The sequence below is a fragment of the Lissotriton vulgaris genome, chromosome 3_1, assembly GCF_964263255.1.
Source record: "Lissotriton vulgaris chromosome 3_1, aLisVul1.2, whole genome shotgun sequence".
NCBI lineage: Eukaryota > Metazoa > Chordata > Amphibia > Caudata > Salamandridae > Lissotriton > Lissotriton vulgaris.
The window spans coordinates 831,796,639-831,802,638 of NC_141689.1; the positions used below are offsets into that span (position 1 = coordinate 831,796,639).

The 6,000-nt window shown below is 47.0% G+C and overlaps 1 protein-coding gene across 1 annotated transcript in view; it reads right to left on the reverse strand.

Moving 5' to 3' along the window:
* S1PR3 (sphingosine-1-phosphate receptor 3) overlaps positions 1-2,897 on the reverse strand; it is a 41,611-nt gene extending 38,714 nt beyond the window's left edge. The window contains exon 1 of the mRNA XM_086961142.1: positions 2,256-2,897. The gene's annotated coding sequence lies outside the window, so the exon portion shown is untranslated. The remainder of the gene's footprint in view (positions 1-2,255) is intronic.
* Positions 2,898-6,000: the final 3,103 nt, after the last annotated feature.

Here is a 6,000-nt window from a genome sequence, read left to right on the forward strand (position 1 = left end):
TAAGCTGTATTCCATTCCACCAAGTCAGTAGTTGGCTGTACTGTGCTAACCTGGTGGACTACAACCCACCCTATCAAAAACTCTCTGCCAGGCAGGCGGAGATCTCCATGCCTTTAGCCGAGCAGTGAAGATGAAGCCACTAAACCCTGGCTAAACGGAATGTATGTTCAATGCACTCGCACAACAAAGTTTTTTTCCCCTAAATCAAACCTAAAAAACTGTAGTTTTTGACAAACAAAAAAATCATGGCCCTGATGCGCTGAGAATTTTTTCCCAATGTGTGGTGGGGGCATTAATCCGACGGACTGTTTGTGAAACTTTTCTAAGCAGTCTGAACATTAAAAAAAGGATGCTGCAACATCCGCTTTCAATAGGGCAGATGGTCTTACAACCACAGAACAAAGGTCCAATGTCGTTGGGCAGTCGGTCAAAGGGTTGTGTCGACAGGGACAGCACAAGTTCCTCTATCGGAAGCCTTATAGCTAAATAAGCCGGTCACCCACGTGTTTGTGCACAGGGTATCCACCGCATATTTGGCAGATGACCCTGTCCACCAAACTGTGAATGAGTTTCTTAGTCTCTAGTCTAAAACAATGAACAAGTCCTCATTGGTCTCCTTCTCTGAACCTTCAGAGTTGACTCCTACTCAAAACCTAGAGTTTGTCAGTCAGAAACTCTCAGTCACACAAAACTCCATGCATTGTAAACAGATTCAGTTTTTTTCTGACTTCCACCACTCCTCAGGGCAACTCTACTCGTGCACAACTTCATACATTTAAATTTTCTCTTAAAGAACTGCCTTTCACAAGAACTCACACATTGGCTGGTCTCAGTCTGATCCTCCAAGTATGCATCTCCTTGATACTTTCCATTTCAGCATCAAGTTGCTTATGTACCTTTGCTTTATGTATGTTCAGGGCCGGACTGACTACCGGGGACTTTGGAATGGTGCCAAGCTGGGGGCTGATTTCACTGCGGTGGGTGCTGATTTCGTTCATGGAGACCTGCGTGTGCTTTGAAATAATTAAAGCAAAACGAATTTCATTTAGTACACGCAGGTCTCCATGAACGAAATCAGCACCCAGCTCAGCAGCATTCCAAACTGCCCGGTAGCCAGTCCAGCCCTGTGTATGTTCTCCATAGTTATTGGCACCCTGACCAGCCATCAAACCCATCAGCGTCTCCGCATATTACCACCAAAATGAATACTCACTCCATGTACCAGCACAGCATGGCTTATTGAAATACTTCTGCTTTTCAATAAATAGATGGCGTTAAGGTTTGAGTGAGAAGGCGTCAATGTTTGTAGCGCTGAGAGGGGGAGACGCGTTCTTAAATTCATACCAATTTGCAGGCTCTTGGCTGTGGACCACCGGGCGATCACTGACATTACTATATTATAGGTGAAAGGCTATACACAGTACAGCTGCTGTTTTACACTGCCCACTTTTCCACACACAAAAAAATGGATTTAATTTTGAAATAATACTTATTGACACCCGCCCCCTCCCCCTCAACCCATTGATTTGAGAAGGGCAAAGGCTCTGGGGAAGCCCGCGGAGAGAGCAACGGCTTTTCCCACCACTTCAGGACCGTCCCTTGGAGGACGCGTTGTGCCTAGACTGAAAGAAATGGGTAAGAAACGTGGAGTTTGCTGGCTCGTGCCCTGGACACCGCCCCCTGCTCGGCTCTGTGCTCTGAACTTGGGCCACGCGCTGTTTCCGCAGAACACACTGAATGCCCGGCCGCAGCGTGCCCTGGCAGAGCGAGACTCCAACAGCGAGGGGTGCTCACTCTCGTGCCCATCACGGACGGACAGACCCATCGGTCTCACTTCAGCTGAACGTGCCGAATATGAGGTGGAAATAACATGCACAACCGCACGGATGAAACAAACTCTGAAACTTTGTGGGGGTAAACGATGAAAATGTAGTTCGTGATAAAAATGACACAACAAATAATACGAAATAAAAAAAACGAAAAAACAAGCCACTAACGTTGAAGATCGCAAGTAACCGAAAGTTAAGCTACGTCAAAACCTAAACGTCAGCGTTTTGATGCATACTTGTTTATGATGGCAATGTTTGCTGGATGAATTTGGATAAACACTTTAAATTAAAAACATTGTGACTACAATTAGAATTAAACTGTGATGGGAAAGTTACTCTGCCCCACCAGAAAGGCAGACCCCGTGTTATGTGGGCTAGGGCTTCACACGCGCCCCCACCGGCACCCCTGGAGAGTCAGATACTCACCCCTCTGTGTCTGTTCCATCCTGGCTGCTGACCCGTCCCGGTGCGAGTTCATGTGACCCTTGATGTGGGAGTCGTGGGTGCTCGCCGAGCCCCCCTTTGTTTCAGATGTCTCTGCGGTCCGCACAACCCAGGCAACTGGGGTCGAAAAGGTGGCTCCTGTGACCTCTGGCATCCGGCGATAGCCCGGGCTCTGCCATAGCCCGTGCTGGCGGACCTTGTTACAGAACCCACCGCTCTTTGCCCTGGGGAGGTGGCGGAACGCTTGAGGATTGTGCGTCCTGCTGCTGGGGACGTGGTACTTCTGAGGTGATTTGAATCTTGCTACGGTTAGGGTGGCCGGTGCCCTCCTGAGGTGAGGGTGCCCTCCTGATGAAGGTGGCCCTGCTGAAGTACGAGGGTCCTGCTGACGTCCGGGGTCCTGCTGAATGGAGGGTGTCCTATTGAGGTGAATGAGTTCTCTTCAAGTGTTCAAAGTTCTGCTGAGGACAGGTAGCCCTGCTGATTTGAGGGGGTCCTGCAGAGATGAGGTAGTGCTGCTAAGGTGAGAACACCCCCTCCCCTCACTTTGAAGTGAGTGAAGCAGTCCTTTCCCTTCCGGCTGCTCCACTGCACAGTTCAGGGGAGACTCTCTGTAAAGTTTGCGGCTGGACCACGCTGGCCCGAGCTGAGCCTCCCACCCACACTGGAGACACCCAGCCCAGTCCCCACCTCTCACCCCTCCCTCTCTGCACTACTTTCTCAACCCTGCAAAGAGAACATGCAGTTCGTTCCCCCCCTGCTCCCTGTCTGCAGTCTAGAAGATTATTGGTGCACGTTTTAGTACCTTGCTTTTAAACAGCGCATCGCTGATTAGGTTCGTAAAACATTTATTTCACCTGACCCTAGGTCTTCCAGGGCATCTATAATTATGTTTTATTTAATGTCAGAAAGTGTGTAATGTAGGCTAGTGGCCGCAAGAGGGCTCTCTTTCACTGTACAATACACTCATGAAGCAAGACGTACTGAGCAGAAAACACGTGGAACGTGTCCTGTCATTTGTGAATAGGCTATTGACAGACACGATGGATGTGACATACCTGCCAACTCACATGCTGCCACAGCGTGACACACGATATCGGCTCCCTTCACTCGTTCTCCCGTTGAGGAGCCGATGTCACAAGGTGGGAGGGAAAACGAGCTGGAAATCACTGTAAATGGTGGATTTCCTACTCGTTTACGCAGGCGTTTAACTTCCGACGTCCTTTTAGGGGTGTGAAAATACCCCAGGACATCGGCACTAGCCTCAGGAATCTTTACCTCTGGTTTTGGGGGAGAGTCATTGGGGGCGGGAGGGGGGACAAAAGTGCCTCTCAGGTGCTTCAGTGTCACTTGTCCCCACCCCCTCCTCACACCATGAGATTTCGGTGTTAGGTGGCAGGTAGGATTTGATGTCCTTTTATGTAAACACATAGTGACAGTACATCACAATACACAGGGGTGTGCAGCAGAAGCAGTGGAACCAGCACCCCATTTGTACCAGTTTGTTTCACTAGCAGATGAGGCGATGGGGCCCCTTCTCCTTGCTTGCATTCCTTTCTTGCAACCAGGTCTCGACCCTCACAATACAGGTCTCCCTACAAGGCTGTTCAGCTTCCAACGTGGGACTTAATCCAGGCAGAAGTGGAAGAATTTTGAAGACAGGAATTCTTAAGGGTACTGCTAACACAGATTGCATGAAAGTGTATTTAAATATAGGGTGAACAGGTATTAAAGATCAAACCGAGGACCTTTCACGAACATAGTAATAGGAGTATAATTTTGCATTGATTGAGGTGCGGAAAAGGACATAATTGACAGCTCATATCTGAAAACTTTAACGTGCTAAATCTATTACAATTTCCCATGACAGGTGGTGAGAATATTTACACATTTAGGCTCTTTTGAGGAGCCAGAACATCATTTTTTTGACATTCCAATGGTGCAATGTGCCACGGCATATTTATAATGCCTTGTTAAGTAGCTTTTCGTGGCCTTACAAATATGTGCCCCTTTCAAGCTGAAAAATGCATTCAAGGGGAGGTCCATGGGTGTTGCTGGGGGGTGTTCCCAGCTACATCCATGACCTTTTGACAATGCCCTAGATTTACGAGAAATCGTAAGTCTCAGGTTGCACCAAAAATTTACACCTCCCTAGGGGTGGCGTGTGGGAGGCACAACGAGGAGAAAACTCTTTGGGCCCGATGTAGGTCGCCCAATACCGGTCGGTAACGGCCGATTTCGGCCGTTACCGACCGGTATTTGGCTTTTGACATGTAGGTGGCTCTGAATTTACAGAATCGGTATATATACCGATTCGGTAAATTTACCGCTTCGGTATTTTTATCCGAATCGGTAAATATATTGATTCTGTAAATCCATATGTAGGTGGCACAGTTTGCAGTGCCACAGGCCCTTAGGAATTCTTAATTTACCACCCAATACTATTGGGTGGTAAATTAGCGTATTCCAGTGTACATGCACATCTGTGCATGTACACCTATGCCATGTGACACACAGACATGCCCTTAGGGCATGTATGTGTGCCACACGGCACACAAGCCTGCAATTGGGCTGCTACTGGGTGTCAAAGTGACACCCCGTTCCCCCTTGTCAGGATTCGGGTATTTACCGAATCGGTAAATACCGATTCGGTATTTCCCATTGATTCCTATGGGCTTCAAGGCTCATAGGAATCAATGGGAAATACCGATTCGGTATTTACCGGTTCGGTATTTACCGATTCGGTATTTACAGATTCGGTAAATACCGAATCTTACAGAATCGGTAATTGAAAAATAAAAATTACCTACATCTGCCTACTTCCAATTTACCTACTCTTAAATACCAAATCAGTATGATTCGGTATTTAAGAGTAGGTAAATCGGAATTACCTACATCTGGCCCTAGATTTCTCCTTGTTTTTCCTCTTTCTATGTGTGCTGCATTCTGCAGCACAAATAGAAAGAAGAAAATGCCTCTTATTGTTTTTATGCAGGAAGGTTTTTCTTCCTGTATAAAAATAATCATACCTGCAACTCAGGGGCCCTTGTACCATGGTGCAAAGGTGCCTGCATTGGCGCACTGTAGCCCATTGTGCACCTGTGCCGGGGAAAAGGACAGGAATGTGTCATATCTAATAGATATGGCACATTCTTGCCCTTTTCTTTTGACGTGCGGCAGCGCAGCAGCAAGCGCAAAAAAACACATAAATGAGGCCCTAAACATTTTCAATGTTGCCAAAACCACAATGCCTAGCCTTAAGCTTTTGTGTTTTTAGGGCTGCTTTGGCAAAGGCCTTTTGATTTTCACAAAAATTATATGAATGATATCCATACTTTTTTTTGGTGGGAAGACGTTCCCCAGCCTTCTTTTCCCATTGGTCAGGTGTGTTATTCACATTTTTCTTTCACCCACAGAAGCATACAGTATGGGGCAGTGGGCCAGAGGACTTCAGTCATTCGTTAACTTTACTGTAAGTAATGGAATTCTGGACTTTCACAAGAAACTCGCCAGCACAGAAAGAAGCTCTATTCATGGCCATGGACTACTCTGGGAATGTATGCTTTTTGAGACCAAAAAGGACTTTTGCTTTCAGCCACAATTTTTTAATAGTTTCAAGGGCCCAGCAGTTACCCCAACACAAAACCCATGACAAAACAAAAGAAGCATTGACAAAACCAAAAGGCTGCCTGTCAATGCCAGTCTTATTGGGTTTGAAAATGCTTGT